The sequence below is a fragment of the Pistacia vera genome, unplaced genomic scaffold (assembly GCF_008641045.1).
Source record: "Pistacia vera cultivar Batoury unplaced genomic scaffold, PisVer_v2 Contig849, whole genome shotgun sequence".
Taxonomy (NCBI): domain Eukaryota; kingdom Viridiplantae; phylum Streptophyta; class Magnoliopsida; order Sapindales; family Anacardiaceae; genus Pistacia; species Pistacia vera.
The window spans coordinates 370,876-388,031 of NW_022196722.1; the positions used below are offsets into that span (position 1 = coordinate 370,876).

General features: G+C 33.3%; 2 pseudogenes; both read left to right on the top strand.

The window, feature by feature from the left end:
* The first annotated feature begins 532 nt into the window (after positions 1-532).
* On the top strand, positions 533-1,630 carry LOC116118615 (annotated as a pseudogene).
* A 4,711-nt stretch (positions 1,631-6,341) lies between these two features.
* LOC116118603 lies at positions 6,342-7,868 on the top strand (annotated as a pseudogene).
* Positions 7,869-17,156: the final 9,288 nt, after the last annotated feature.

Genomic DNA, 17,156 nt, shown 5'->3' on the forward strand with positions numbered 1-17,156 from the left:
TAAGCCATGCACCTTCACTAGCAAAAGGCCAAATATAGGCCTTAGTTGTCGGCGAGAGACCAAGACAGATCTAGCCTGAATCATTGGCAAGAAACCAAGCCAGATCTAGCCTTAATCGCCGGCAAATGACCATGCCAAATTTGGTTGTATAAGAATTTTGAATTTTTTTTTTTTTAGCTCAAACCCAATTTTTTCTATCAAGCTCGAGCTCCTCAAACCACGGCTCGGCTCGATAAAACCCCTGTTTGCAGCTTGTCAAATGCCAAAATTCACTAACGGTGATTAACAAAGGATGGAACGTGGATCGTTTTTCAAACTGAGGTACTAGCTTGTAGATAGGCTAAAGTTTGGATGAGTACGTGTATTTGGGCCTATAAAACTACAATACACTTTAATATTATTTATTGATGGAAATTGTATATAAAGGCAACTCGATATTATAACAAGAGAGAATTAAAAAAAAAAAAAAATTGCTTAGATGTATACACTTTTTATATCCAAGATTTTCTGCACCTATGTGTATTGTTTTCTAAGTAAACGAGAGAGAATAGTTGGAATTACATAGCATTTCGTCAACTATTTCATCTATTATTTGTAAACAGGTTTTCAATTCCCATAAATTGTTTCAACTTCTTAAAGCCGATCTCTTATCAGCCCTTTGTTTCCTTTTAGTTTTCATGGAGACAGCACCCTTCCAGTTTACCTGCAACAGCAACACCACTCCCCTTTCTGTTCCAATTTCATTCTCCCTGATGACAAAAGACCGCACATATCTCAAGTTTCCACTTTGACCTCAATTCCCATCATCGACTTGAACGATCAAATTCATGCCAGTGAAAATGGTGATTTCCCCTCTTCATTGGTAGAGAAAATATCGCGAGCTTGTGAGGAATATGGCTTCTTCCAGATTATCAACCATGGAGTCCCCCAGGAATTATGCAATAGAATGATGACTGTCATTACCCACTTCTTTGAATTGCCTTTTGAAGAAAGAAAGCAATTCTTTACCACAAATTTTACCAAGCAGGTAAAACTTGTTAACTACTACCCCAACACCCAAGGCGAAGAGAAAGTTAATATGTGGAGTCAATCCTTCTCTCATCCATGGCATCCTACGGAAGATCTGAGCCATCTTTTACCAGAAAATCCACCACAGTATCGGTATTTAAAATAATTGTTCTTTACCTTTCAGTGCAGCTTATTATTTTTAAGTATAGAGAGTAGAGTTTGTGTTGTGTGGTACATTGATTTGTTCATTGGATTTGTACAGAGAGGTGTTTGGTGAGTACGCAAAGGAGATTGGTGCACTAATGAATAGGCTTCTGAGCTTAATATCCCAAGGGTTGGGGCTTGAAAAGGAATACTTGCAAAAGAGGCTTGGCGTCAAGCCTGGTCTTAAAGCACAAGCAAATTACTATCCACCATGTCCTGAGCCTGAGTTCACCTTGGGACTTGGTGCTCACACAGATTTTAAATGCAGTCACCATTCTTTGGCAATCTGAAGGAGTTAGTGGTCTCCAAGTGATTAAAGATGGGAAATGGGTGGCTGTTGATCCTGTTCCTAATGCATTTGTCGTCAATCTTGTTGGAGTTGTCGACTACTTCAGCACTAATGGGTAACGAAGACGCATTCGGGGGCGGGTTCCCCGCTCCCCGGTGAGCGGGCGGGGGTCACGGGGGCAGCGCTCGCAAGCTCGTAGGCGGTTTTGGGCTTTTCCATATATAACCGCTGTAGGATTTCTTTTAAGTTACTAATTCCTTATTGAGTTGAGCTTAGGAATAGGAATCCTTGTAAAACTAGGTTTTTAATCTCTTAAACCTAGTATATAAACATATTTTTCTCTTGTTATGGGTGTGATAGCAAATCATAGGGCAAGTCATTTATTGTAAACGAGAGAGGTGAAGTATATTGCAATAATATTGACTCAGCTAGACGTAGCCCATATTGGGTGAACCAGGGTAAATCGCATGCATTATTTTCTTTGTTTACTGTTTGATTTGTTTTACTATTATATTTTGTTCCTATTGTTGTCTCTATTTCGTTCAAATTTGGGTGATCAAATCCAAGTGAGCATCACTACTTGTATTGCGGACACCTAACTTGATAACCTAGCTATTAACTGTCATCTTGAATTTGGTTATTAGAAATTTCACGCATTAGGAGGACGTCCTTCTCATCTTACTCATATTGATAATGATTATCAATTCATAGTATAATTAGTCCATATATAATAATCTTGGTCAACTTCAATAATTGGGGGATAAGGTTAGCCTGTAAGTTGTAACATGATTATTCTTTTAAATTATTTTTCTCACGACATCAATTGATAATTAAACGCATTAAAGCGTGACAAAATAATGAATATCCCCTTGGTTTTAGAAATAACAAAAATCTCCTTACCGTTAACTTTTGATGTTAAAATAAATAGTAAGAGAAAAATTTAGTAATTGATACAATGTAAATTTTAATGACTCACTAACAATTCATTAACAAAATGAGATTTTGTTATTTCAAAAATTACAAGAAAATTTTTGTTTTTATATTATATCTTTGAGAGGATTATGTCTTTTAACTCTAATAGAAAAAGATTTCTTTAATATCAGTGCACATATGTACAATTATGCTTTTGATTAATTAAATGCATTAATAGGAAAAGGTTTCTCTATGATTGTATACATATATCCAATCAATTATTAAATAAACACATCAAATAATAGATGACGATTTATCATGTATACACATTCTCAAAGTTATGTTTCGTTTTCTTTCTTTTTTCTTATGTAAAGTGGTTGGAATTAGTTAAAAAACTTGGCGTAAGTAGGATATATTGGATGATTTTAATTCTGTGTATGTAGGTATTGAGTAATGGAAGGTATAAGAGTGTGCACCACCGAGCAGTGAACAACAAAGCGCAACGAAGAATGACATTGGCAATGTTTTATGGACCTAACAAGGACACTGTGATTGGTCCAATTGAGGAGTTGGTTGATGAAGCACACCCTCCATTATATAGAAACTACCGTCACGCAAGAGTTCAATAGGCAACAAGGAACAAGGCGGACAGTGAAGGAACTTTTTGAGCTGCCAAAGTAATGAAAAAATATGTATAACTGTCCACTTTGGTTTCTTTTCTAAATTAATTGATAAGGTTTCATTTACAAGGGGCTAATAGTGACCCCGCCAAACTCACTGGAGTTTGAGATTGTTTTTCTTGATTTATTATATCATTTTCCATGTACTATTTATACTTGATGCATTTTATTTCTATTTTTCTTTTGTTTGAAATATCAAATTTCTTTTCAAATGGAGTCGTGACAGGATCCATTATAACCACTAGGCATGAGTATGGCTAATGATTCTGCCCAGAACCAGCGGATAGAACCAGAACCGACCTTCACAGGGTCGTTTCCAATTCAAATTATTTGGAACTGCCATTGTGCAAGTCCAATTCCGCTTCTGCATTGAAATGACAAATTTCTTGTCAATTGAAGTCGTGACAGGATTCATTATAACCAGTAACCACAATTGACAATACCTCAATAAGTGAGAAAATGTTAACATCAGAGGTGACTCTAGTGGGGAATGCTATTGCTAATGCGCAAAACATAACCAAAGAAAGAGAGAAGATGTTGATAAAGTTACATAAAAGATAAGATTTAGTTGTAATTATTTATTAATAAAATGCATATGCAAAACAAATCATATTTTAAAAATTAAAATTTAATAAGTGTTTGGTAGAAAAACAAACATCCAAAATATGTAAACAAGGTTGAAATGGTAAATAATGAATGTAACGTTAACATTGGATTCACTCTTTTAAAGGCACTTAGAGATCCCATTATTTGGCTTGGTAGTGGAAGTCATGATCATGAGCAATGGCGGATCCAAGACAGGGCCTCCTCGGCTCCACCATTATTTGCCAATCAATTAACAAAAACTTTAAAAAAAAAACCACCAAATTAACCTTGAACAAAGGAAATAATACAATATCAAGAAGCTGAAAAAAAAAATGCAATAACACAATACTATTCTACTTGAATAAATCTATGAGAAACAAAACCTTGAGCAAATATATTGAAAATAATACCCAATTTATAAGGAAACACAAGAATACGTGAAAAAACATCTTCAATGTAAAGAGAGCAAAAACCCTAAATCTTGACCTAATTTGCTTCCAATTCAAATTCTTCTTTTACCAATTGATATTATTAATGTCTTATAAAAATTTGTGATAAAATTGGAAGGGAAGAAGCAAGGGCCGAATGGAAAAATAATTTGAATCATATGCACTTTTAAAGTAATGTTTTATATGATTAAATTCTTTAAAAAGTTAAATAGTAAATAATTCTACTTGCTCTTAACACTGGATTGTCATGGTTAAAGTTCCATTAATGATTCAAATTGAATTATAATCTTATTATTATTTTTTAATTATATCACATCGTTATCATTAATTAGATGATAGGTTTGTGAAAAAAGTATAACATAATCATTTGAAATTTATTAAAATCAGGGAAAGATAAGGGTAATTCTTAAGTAGGTTATTAGTTTATAATTATATAAGTATTAATTTTTATTTCTATTAAAAAGGGGTGCAAGTTACAACATGGAATCTTTTATTAGTGTAATTAATTAAATAGAGGGATGAAAGACAGAAAGATAAGTACGGATGAAATGACAGTGAAGCCAGATCATAGAATTAAAAATCACAGTTAATAGTGATATGTGTGATATATTATATGAACTAAATTAGGGGAGAGGGGGAGGACATAAAGGTCAAATTAATAAAGACTAGTAGAATTCCAAAGGATAAGGAGCTTAGCGGTTCGCTTGAGACTATTAGATGTATTATTCAAGAGATCCTAAGTTTGAATCTCCACAACTACTAATAAGGGGTAGTTATTAGTAGGGATGGGTGCGGGCCAGGGACCCCATTCCCCGTCCCCTTTACCTATTCCCATGACCGTCCCCAACCCATGGGGACGGAATCACTCCCATCCCTGTCCCGGCCCGACCTGATGAACAGGGATTTTTTGTGCGGGGATTTTTGCCCCATGTAGATCAAAACTTTCCGCATGTTCTCACAACAATGATATTAAATTATTTTAATTGTGAGAAACTAGAACGTTAGTAAGAACTATATTTGACTACTTAATTTTAGTAGTTAATTCATTAAAAAGGCTAAATTTAAGGTAAGAAAATATAAAATCAACAATTTCTTATAACATTTAAATTAAGATTTAAAAAGCAATACATAACTAGCACCATAAACTAATTTAATTGTTACTAAGTTAGAGACACATTTTCTATGTAGTATTAAATAGAGGAATTCAGAATCCACATTCTGATGCTTTATGTTGCTGAGGCATTGTAATGTTTCATTGAAATAGTCTCATCTACTAAAATTCATAAAATAAATACCTGAAATAAAATTTCGCTGATAATTGATATGAATATGGTGAATAACAATAATTTCTTGGCAAAAATTGAAACATGCTCATGGATTTCAAAGCAATAAAATATAAACATCCTTCAGACTGCAACATAAACCTCATAATATACTCAAATCATCCATTACAACATAAACCTCATAATATATTGGTTTGGTAAATTATAATAATCTAATCAAAAAAAATTTTGGGCCATGTATTATTATTTTGTGAAATAATACATAATACATAATTCACAAAGTAATAATACATATATTTAATTATTAGACTCTATCATTTAAATAATTTTTCTATAAATTTAATACAAATATTATAAAATATTATAAAAGTAAATATCATAAATTTAGATACATTACTTAAAACCATGATTTAAACTCTAATTTTATATACAATCTCGCAAAGGGAACAAAAAAAAAAAAATAAAAAATAAAAAATAAAAAATAAAAAATAAAAAATAAAAAAAAAACATTAAATTCTCAAAAAAGCAGGGCGGGGCTCCACGAGGACAGGGCGGGCTGGGTCGGGTCTGGCCAGGGATTGCACTATCCCCTACCCTGGCGCGTCCCCAGGTGTAAGGATTTTTCTAAGGACCATCCTTGGCCCTATCCTTGAATTTTTTTGGGATTCCCCACCCCATTCGGGCCGGATCCCTGCGGGGTCAAGGCAAGTGCCCATCTAGAGTTATTGGAGGCTAATTGACTATTAACTTTAAGGTCACAAAAGACTAAGAAGTACGTGTAAACTGGCCTGAATACCAAAAAAAAAAAATTAAATAAGGAGAGATTCTATGGAAGATTTTTCCATAGAAAAAAAAAATGTTTTTTTTTCTTCTTTTAATATAAATTTGAGGTAAGCCAACCCTGTCCGCCCATGATCATGAGCCGCCTGAAGAGTACAAACACCATTTGCCTTTAAACACGGAGGACACGCCGCCGTATATAATCCTGGCCAATAATTGCTATGCTATATGTATGTGGAGAACGAAGGTTGAGTTTGATCTAAACTAAGAATCAAAATACAGGATGGCAAACTCTACACCGATAGCAGCTATCAACATCCCAGAAGTGAAACTGAGCTCCTCTACCAGTGACCGGAAGATGCCAGTGATCGGACTGGGGATGGCGGTTGACAACGTAGATGGAAATGACATGAAACTCGCTGTCCTGGAAGCCATAAGGCTGGGTTACAGACACTTCGACACAGCATCACTCTACGGGTCCGAGAAGGCTCTAGGAGAAGCAATTTCTGAAGCACTCAAACTTGGCCTTGTTAATTCTCGTGAAGAATTATTCATCACTACCAAGCTGTGGTGCACTGAGGCGCATCGTGATCTTGTTGTCCCATCTTTACACAAGTCTCTTAGGAATGATTTTTACTTAATCAAAACCAATATATTCTTTAGGTGTAAAAAGCATTCCCAAACAAATCCTAAAAACAAAATTAATTCTAACCAATCCAAGTTTGTCGGTAATAAATGTGAGCAGGAATCTTCAGATGGCATACATTGATCTCTATCTCATTCACTGGCCCATCAGTGCTAAACCAGTGACAAACAATACCCAATACCTGAAGAGGATCTTCTTCCAATGGACTACAAGGGTGTTTGGGAATCCATGGAAGAGTGCCAGAGGCTTGGCCTTACTAAGTCCATTGGTGTCAGCAACTTTTCTACCAAGGAGCTTCCTCTCATTTGCAACCATCCCTCCTTCCGTCAATCAAGTGAGTTGTCTCAAAAATAATAATAATAACGACGTTTTGTGTACAGATAATGATAATCATTTCAATGATAATTTGTTTAGGTAGAGATGAACCCCGTATGGCAACAGAGGAAGCTAGGAGAATATTGCAAGGCCAAGGGTATTATAGTAACTGCGTTCTCTCCTTTAGGAGCTAAAGGGTCCAGTTGGGGCACTAAAGGAGTTTTGGAGAATGAAGCATTGAAGCAGATTGCAAATGGCCATGGAAAGACTGTTGCTCAGGTTCCATTACATAGTTTTCAATTTGTTGTTAAGTGACATTTATAAATTTTTATCATCAATTTTTTTTTTTTATTTTGCTCAGGTTTGTCTTTGATGGATATTTGAGCAAGGCGCAACTTTTGCTGTTAAAAGCTTTAATAAGGAGAGGATGAAGGAAAACCTGGAGATATTTGAGTGGGCACTAACTGGCGAGGACTATGACAAGATTAATCAAATACAGCAGCATAGGTTGATGCCTAAAGAGGAATTTATTTCTCCTCATGGACCATTCAAGACCCTTGAAGATCTATGGGATGAGGAGTCTTAAACCTTTTATATATCAAATTTCACTGCAAATGTCATGTAACTTTAGACCTCGTTTGTGTTTTAAGTCTTGATCATTTGAATCATTTTGATGCTAGTGTTTAAACTTAATAAAGACTTCTTTTTTGTATTGAATTAAGTTAATTTAAAATGTTAAATATATATTAATTTTCATTTAAAAAAATTTGAGTGGTTTGTTTTATTTTTGCTGCACATTATTAATAATTATATATATATCAATCATTTTTTACTTTTCTTGATTGACCAACTTTGTTTCTCTGTGTAGCCTCTGCTTTTCTTGATCAAATATTTCAGTTTAAGTAGGTATTCACTGAACCAGAATTGTTAGAATGAAAAACTAGGTTAAATAAAATAAACCAAGGCCATCATATGTTGGTTTTTATTTCGTCCTTTAGATTTGGATTCCTAAATGGGTTTTTATGGATTTCGGTTCTGTCTACTTAAACATATATAGCTGACCCAAAGGGCTACTGCATACTCGGCCTGTTTTGTATGGATGCCATGCGCACCTTTGGGCCTCTTTTAACAATCTAGTCCGCTAGTGTGTGATTTATAACTAAAGACTAAGAGTAGTTTATTTAATCCCATGACAAATCTATTTTTACATCAAAATTTTCAAAATCAGATTACTCCTAAAAAGGTTTTTTATTATTAAAACACAATTTAGGTATTAAAATTGAGAATTGAAAAAAAAAAATCTTCAAAAAAAATTGATCCATATTATATGGGTAAAGTGTTCTTGCATTAGAATGGGTAGTTGTAACCCTAAAAAACTTTTGTAGTAATACACAAGCAGAGGAGATTGGATCTTTTCAGAGATTGATAAAGAAAAATTAAAGATATAACTCAAATTAAAAGAAAACATGGATAAGCAAATGCAAGCATACAATTTTATATTATTCGCTACGTGATATATTTGCTTAAAAGAAAAATTTTCTTCATTAAAAATTTAGTTTTACTTCTCAACAATATTCCATCTTTATCAAAGTATGTTAAAATATAAAAATATCAAAGTAAGGGATTAGGGTTTCGAGTGAATGTATTAACACTGTTTATAGAAAGAAGAAATTAAAGGTAAATTTAGTTGAAGGATAAATTCTTTATAATTGGGATAAAAATAAATAAATAAATAAAAAACTCAAAAAAAAGATAGAAATTATATTTTGATCACAAAACAGGCACTTAAATTAAAAAGAAAACCAAAAAATAAATAAATTAGAAACTAACAACATTTAAAAAAAAAATTAAGACAAGCAAAAATATAAATATTAAAAATAAATAAACTAAGATCTTGGCCACCGTGGCACCGTCCTTTATTTATTTTTATTTTTGTATTGTTTCGTTTAAATTTTGATTATGTTATCATGGATTTATTTATTTATTAATTATAAATAATTGTCAAAATACCATTTTTATTCTAGCTAAATATTAGTCTGACCGTCTTTAATAGTGTTATATCCATTCTTAGTTAAGTATAAAACCTTTTACTTTTTTAATATTCTTTTTCGAACTGTTATGCTTAAAAAATCAAGGCTGATATAAACTTAATCAGAGAAGATCAATCAGAGTTCAGAAAGGTTTTGCACTGCCCAAAATTTGTCATGTCACCCAAGACAAGAAGAATATAGTTATCACCAACCCAATCGAATGAATTTGATTTGCACACCTATTCAAGCCCAATATAATTTAAGGGTATTTCCTAAGTTACCAATCAATGGGACAGAAAGAAGGATTTGCACGACACATACCCACTTGCAGACTTGTAATCATTACCTTAAACTCAACGGCTATAAATAGAGGACTCCCCCCACAAAATCGGGATTAGACTCTCTGAATTCAATAAAACAAATAGTAAAAACAACCCACAAGAAAGAGACTAACTTAATATTTTCTCTTAATACCAAGCTCTTGTAATTCTGTTCGTTGTTCGTGACCTCTTGTAACTTGACTAATTACCAAGAACACTCATATAAAAGAAAACAATAGATATAAAAATCGCTTTACGCATCCGAACCACTAAAAAAATTCTCATTGTCTCTTTTATATTAAGTCTTTGCATGTTATTGTGATCTTTAACCAAATCCCCTACTTAAACACATGTAATTTCTAAGACCTTCTTAACACTTTTTACATGCGAGGTCGTTGGTATCAAAATTAAGCATCAACAAAAACTTTGTTTTTCAATTGTTATTTACAACAATTATGAGTAGTATATAAATATTACTCTTTGGGGCTGTTTGGATCGAGGGTAAATAAGATAATTGGGGTAATTTTCGTTTATTTTACAAGATTCCTGTGCTTGGTTTGCAAGTAATAAAATATTACGGTAATCTTTTATTGAAATAGTATTTACTGTTGATAACGTAGGGAGTAATCTTATTACCTTATTAGGAGATGTTATTAAAACATTACTGATGTAATATGATTTTTCTACCTATTTTGCTCTTCATTAAAAACCATTTCGGACACAATTGCCCTAAAATGTCTACCAAATAACAATTATCCAACCTCCCTACATTTGAGAAATTCACTACCCTAATGACAAAAAAGTTTAAAAGTTTACAAAATAGCCTCAACCACCCGAGACCGTCGCCAACGTTAGTCGCTGTAATGGTGTACGACCAATGAGATCTGGCCAGTCGTGCATCAATAAGGCCTTTTCCTACCATGGATCATAAATCCATGGTCGGAAACAACCAGATCTAGAGTTTCTATGGCTGTTCCACAGCCAGATCTTTGGTCGTGAAATGACCATATATTAGGCCATTTCTAGTCATGGATTTGTGATCCATGGCCATTTTTGGCTTTGTCGACGCATGGCTGGCCATATACAACTAGTCATGCGCCAGTCCGTCAACTGTCGGCAACAGTCGGCGGTGGTAGCTGGCTGTCGCTAGTGGCTTAGGGTTTGTGGGAGCGATTTTGCTATAAATTAAAGTTTTATATGACTGTAGTGTTTTAGTAAAATTTTAAATATAGGGGTTAAAAGAAATGATTCAAAAAATAATAATAATAAATAATTATATTAATATTTAAAAATAAAGGCAATTTAATAATCTATTTAACATATCTACTAATTTATCTTCTCAACCAAAACATATTATTTATCAATTTATTCAAATTAACTAAATATATTATCTAAATATTTTCAATTATCTTTAAGATGATATTCTCTTTACTAATATAATATATCCTTGTAATAAACCTCTACATAATCTCATCACCCCCGTCTAATCTTTATACAGCCAATAAAATCGGCTTTTACACTTCCATTGATCAACAGACAACAAAAATTCAATAATCTCAGCTCCCGTTTCTCCAGAGATATCATAAACCAAAATTCAAAGGGATACAAATAAAATAAGTAGTCAAACATAAAGTCGATGATCATGATCTGTAATCCAAGACGACAGATCTTTCTCTAATGCTTCAACAAATCTTTAGTGAGACCTCACTGCGTCAATCAATCACCTCCAACCTTTCGAAATGACATTCTTTGATTTTCTTGTCTGTAAATCATAATCTCCATGCCAAAAACTTCTTCACCTTGTCTTCGTGTCAATTACTGAATGGTTTTTTTACGCAAGAATTTCTTTCACTATGTGGATCTTCTAACTTGATCACACTGTACATTTGAATTCCTATATTCAAGTCGTCAAAAATATCATCTGATTCGGCGGCGTACCGACTCCACCTCCATTTCTCTGCACCAAATCGGTCACTTCTTGGCCTATTAATTAAGATATAAATTTATTAATAACACCCGGGTCAGGTTGGCTCAAATGGTACTCCTCGATTGTGATAGCTAACAACCATAAAAATATTGGCACTTGCCAAAGCTTCACGTTTTATTCATAGGATAATAGACTCAATCACACAGACACAGAAGTGATCCTGTTGATTTGCCAAACAACAATTTGCCGTCCGTGGTTTCCGAAACTATCGAACTTCCCGTTAATGTTAATACATACTGAAGTTTTCAGAAGTTATTAGTTAGACGTTAATGTCCATTTTTTTAATAGGTCACTATATAGGCCAGTATTATTCCCTTTTTCTTTTCACCAATATAGTTATTTAGATTTAGTTGAATCACTTGATTGTGATTTTTGGGGTTTAAAGAGTTTGATTTTGGAATTTACTTTGTACATTGTTGTTTGTGGTAGAAAGATGAACTGATTTTTAATAAACAAGATGTGTTTTTTTCAATTTATTATTTTTTTTCTTTAGTTGCTTGGAAAGAACAACGTGTTGAAGAACTAATTAAAGATTGATCATTCGAAGAGAAAGCCTTGAGATGTTGAAATTGACTATATTAATAAAAAAAATCAATAACTATTCATTTTATTTTAATGTTAACCCAAATTAATAAAATTTAATCAAAATCTCAACCTAATCAAAATTAATCACCCCTTTTTACTCATGGAGTGAAGGATGGATTAAAGAGTTAAAAGACCAAAGGGTGGTTGGTGGCCACCAGTTATCATACCCACAAAAAAAATAAAAAAAATTCGAATTTACTAAGTATTTTAACCCCCTTAAACTACACAAAATACAAATTCATCAACAACTTCTAAATATCTAAATTCTTTTTCACAACACAATACAAACATAACCCATTCATCCAACAAAATCATAAAATCCGCAATGAAAAACTCACAAAAGACAAATAAAAAAATAAAAGAAATCCAAACACAAAACATCAAAAACCTAGAAAACAAAGCCCATAGTTCCGGCTACGCCACAATAGCCATAGCCACACCACTATTTGCCCTGCCCAATTATGACCAAGCCACCTAGGACACAAAAGGTTTAGGTAAGAATATCGTTGAGACCACAACCACATGGTGATCACCAACAGGTGCTTCATTCTGTAATTTTTTCTTTTTTTTATAAGAGTGTTATTTAAGGTTGTAAGAAGATTCGCCTAATGTTAATTCTTTATATATATATATATATATATATGTGTGTGTGTGTGTGTGTGTGTGTGTGTGTGTGTTTACATTGTATGTGGTTCATTAACAATAGAGAAATTCACGTAATGTTAACTTTTTGTATATATATGTGCGGCTTTGCCCCTCATAAAATCAACAAGTTAATTAAAATTATATTTTGGATTAATTTATAGCTTCGACCCTTCAAAATGGCAAATTAATTAGAATCGTATTTTGAATTAGTTTTGGCTCCGGTCCCTTCAACACAACAAGTTGATTCAAATTGTATTTTGGATTAATTTTGAATTTGGCCTCTTTAGTAAAAGAAGTTAATTAAAATTGTATTTTGTTTCTTTGAGTCGATTTATGACTCTGGAATATAACAAGTTAATTAAAATCGTAAATGCAACAGAATCAGAGGTGCTCAGGATAACTCAGGAAAAAATATATATTGGAGGCATACGGGAAACACAAGGCAGGGAATTATTGTCTTGTCACAAGACCTGAATTAGATAAAATAACTAGGTGAAGTCTTGCCTGTTTAAACAATCTAAATTCTGCTTGAGAAAGGCATGACAAGTGTCATGGATCGAGAGTTTCACACTCATAAGGCAAATCCAATGGGTGGAAGGGCTCCTCCTATAAACTCAAGCCTCTCCCATTTTTCTTCTGATGTGGGATCCATGACACAAGACTGCAGCTCTATTTCTTAGGGTGGAAAAAAAAACTCGGAAACCAAACCGAATCGAAAATCCGATTTTTTTTGGGTTTCGGCTCAGTTTCGATTCGGATATTAAAAAAAAAACCGATAATCCGGTTCGGTTTTGGTTTTTGACACAATAAATTCCGGTTAGCCGGAACCGGTTTTCTGAACCAAAATTTTTAAAAAAATTATATTTTAGTTTTTTATTTTGCAATGCTTAACACTCACTAAGTCACTACACTAACTGTAACACTCTAACACTCACTTCAGTCTTCACTCGACAGCTCCACGCCTCCACTACTCTAGTACTCAGATCTCAGACCTCACTACTCAGACTCAGTCGTGCCGGTACTCAGACGCTCACCTTAGTAACTCTCAGTCTCTCACACTCTCAGAGTCTCAGTGACTGAGTGTCTGTCTCTCACGCTCTCTCGAACTCTCAGTTCTCAGATTTGTGTTCTCACTTCTCACGCTAGAGTCATGCGGTCACGCCTCAACCAGTAGCCACTGATCTTTGCTCACGCCGCTGATCTTTGCTCACCGATTTGTTGCTCAACAGTCGGCAATCACCAGTCGCAGTCACCATTCTTCTTCCTTCACCAAGTCTCCACGTCGTCGTCTGTTTCCAGTGGGTGACCTCATCTCTTTGGCTCTTTGCTTTGTATTTCTTGGTGACCTCATCTCTTTGCAATGAACACTGAATAGAAGGGCCCACGGCTCAGATATTTGATGTCCTGTAACATTTTCTGACATGTTAAAAGTTTTCAGGGAACGTTTAGAGAGCATGACCTGAAAGATGAGGAGCTTTTTAATAAAGTTCTAGCTTCTCATTTGAAGGGTCCGGAGCTAAAGTGAAGATGTTAGAGAAGAAGGAAATTAAAAAAAAATAAAAAAAATAGTAAAGCTATGTGAATATGGCTCCTTTTTGGTTTTAATCATCTGGGTTGAGAAGTTTGGTCTTTTGTTTGTATGATTTGTAATGTGTATCATTTCTTTAATTTGGGTTGATCCTAATCCTGCTAATTTATTTCATCTAGAATAGCAGGCAAAGGAAGAAGATTTATATATTCTGTCCCATTGTGTTCATCTTTTTTCTCATGATTCAAGTTCAAATATTAAAAGATTATAACATGTTAAACTAGTAAATTTATATATTATGTCCCGTTGTGGAGCAGATTTTGCATTTGGAACTAAATTTAGCTTCATTTGATGTCCATTAAAATTATATGAATTCAAATTCAATCACAATAAATATAAGTATATAACTTTAATTCAAGTAAAAAAAAAAAGTGCCAAAGTGGAGTGTGGGAATTGGGCCAAAAAGGCAGCCCATAACTTATGGGCCATAAGTGGAGTGTGCGAATTGGGCCAAAAAGGCAACCCATCATTAATCTTGTTAACCGATTTAAAAACCGGTTAACTGAACCAAATTTTCGGTTCGATTCATAACCGAAACCGAATCGATTTCGGTTCAATTTATTTTTAAAATTGAAAACATGTTCGGTTCAAGCAACCGGTTAACTGGTTCGGTTAATCGGATTTTTCTACCCCTACTATTTCTATTTGCTTTTCTCTAGTTAGCTGTTAACTAAAAGTAAAAACCAAAAAACAAATTTGTTAAAAGCTTCGATAAAAATATATAAAGATTAAAGAAGATGGTGGGACTTAAAGCTTCTAAATAATCATTGTCTTTAATTAATTGATTAAAAGCAACTTTGGAAACAAGGGTAACAAAAAAGATCCACTCTTTTATTACAACTTGTTATAAGCTTAAGATGATTTACACACCTTATAAATGAAATGAAATTAATATTTGGGGATAGATGTTAGTAAACTTACCGACATTATTAATGTAATTAATTGCATTAAATAACTAGTACAGACTTTAAATAAAAATAATAACACGTACAACTTAATTAATTAAACCCTACTAAGAGCTCCTCTCTCGTTGCAACAATGCTCTACATTGGTAGTATATTTATCGTCAACGGGAAAAATCCAGAACTTTTAAATTGATAAGTAATTTATATTACAATAAATGATAGTAATAAAGATAGACGAGATCGTTTAGTGTTGTCTACCCAAAAAAGGAGTTGAGAAACTTAAAAAGAAATAAAACTTTAGTTTTATGTTAAACAAAGTCAACCACTGCACGGGCAGCCGCAATATTTAGGGCACGAGTGCCCTAATCCTATCTAGATCGTCTAAAAAAAAAAAAAAAGCTTGCAAATCAGAAGGCCCAAAGGCTGTGATTAGTGATTACTCATACACGTGTCACATGATTGGTATAGGATTATCAGAGGCAATATCCTGACAATGGATCCACATGAAAGCAATGTGTCATCATCTCCATTGTTTAAACCCAACATGGATAAATTAACTCATCAGTTATCAGATGCTATGAGAACTGGACCCGACCCCACTCGACCCATCTACTCAACTAAAAGAACATATATATATATATATATATATATATTTTAATAATGTGAATTAAATTCTCAACAACTTAACTAAGGTTGAAGTTTTGTGTCCTTCAAATCCCCCCAGTAATTGGGTGTTTTGAGTAAATGAAGATACAATAGGAGTGATGAGGAGTACAAGTGTCAGAGGAAGAATGATGGATCATAAAATGGGGGTTTGGCATTAAGATTGATCAGGTTTAGGGTTTAGGAGAACAGGGGGTGGGTGCCTTGCCAGAAGGAGAAAAAAATTGAAGGTGGGGTTGGTTACATTAAGTAGGCTTTTATTGGCAGAGGTTTTCGGTGGAGAATATATGATAGGAGAGACCATAGAGATAATAAAGTGGATTTGTTTTAGGGGACAAATTGCTCAGGACTGGTCTCAGACAACTCTGAGTTAAGCAGTAGCACATATATAAATATATCTTCACAGGCAAGCAAAGTTTCATTGCTGCTATTAATAACCTTCACTCTCGCATTAAAATCTTTCCAAGTATCCATCTCTTTAACGTAACTTGTATATCCTTCCTTATCTTTACAACCGAAGTGTCCCGCTCTTTGCTATATACATGTATCATGAAATTCTCTATGTATAGGAAGATTGCCGTACAGCTCCTACTTTTATATGTAGAATATTTCTATAAAATTATTACTATGATAAGGAGTACTGAACCATATGAATTCTACAGTGACCTTGGAAGGAATTAGAACTTGACAATAATGGAATATTAATTTATGAAGTCTAAATTATATCATAATTTATTGATTTATGTGAAAATAAATCTAAGCCTTACATGATTCAAAAGTTCATGTAAGAATAACGTCTCGTAGTACATTTGAATTTCACAAAAGGGTTGTCCAGTGACTCACTTTGTGTAAATTAAAAGAAACTTATATAAGATGACCCAAACGCATCATTCTGGCTTAGTAAAATTATCCCATTAGAGTTGATTAATATTTTAAAACAATCCATTTTAGAAGTTTTTATTAATAAATTATAGTAATGGTTATTATTAAAAAGGAAATTCATCAAGTATATATACGTAAGTAATTTTAATAAGATAGATTTACCACATCAATAGGATGATGAACTAGGTGAAACCATCCCATTTAAATATTTCTCTCCAAAAATTATATCAATATATCAGATAATATTAATGAATTTACCAACCAGCCAAATTTAAATTACATACGTTATTATTGACTGAATACACTGCATTGAAATAACGTTATTAATTACTAATTTATTATACTCTTTTAGGGGTTAAAAATAATAATATTTCAAGTTAATTTTAATTTTTTTGTTAAA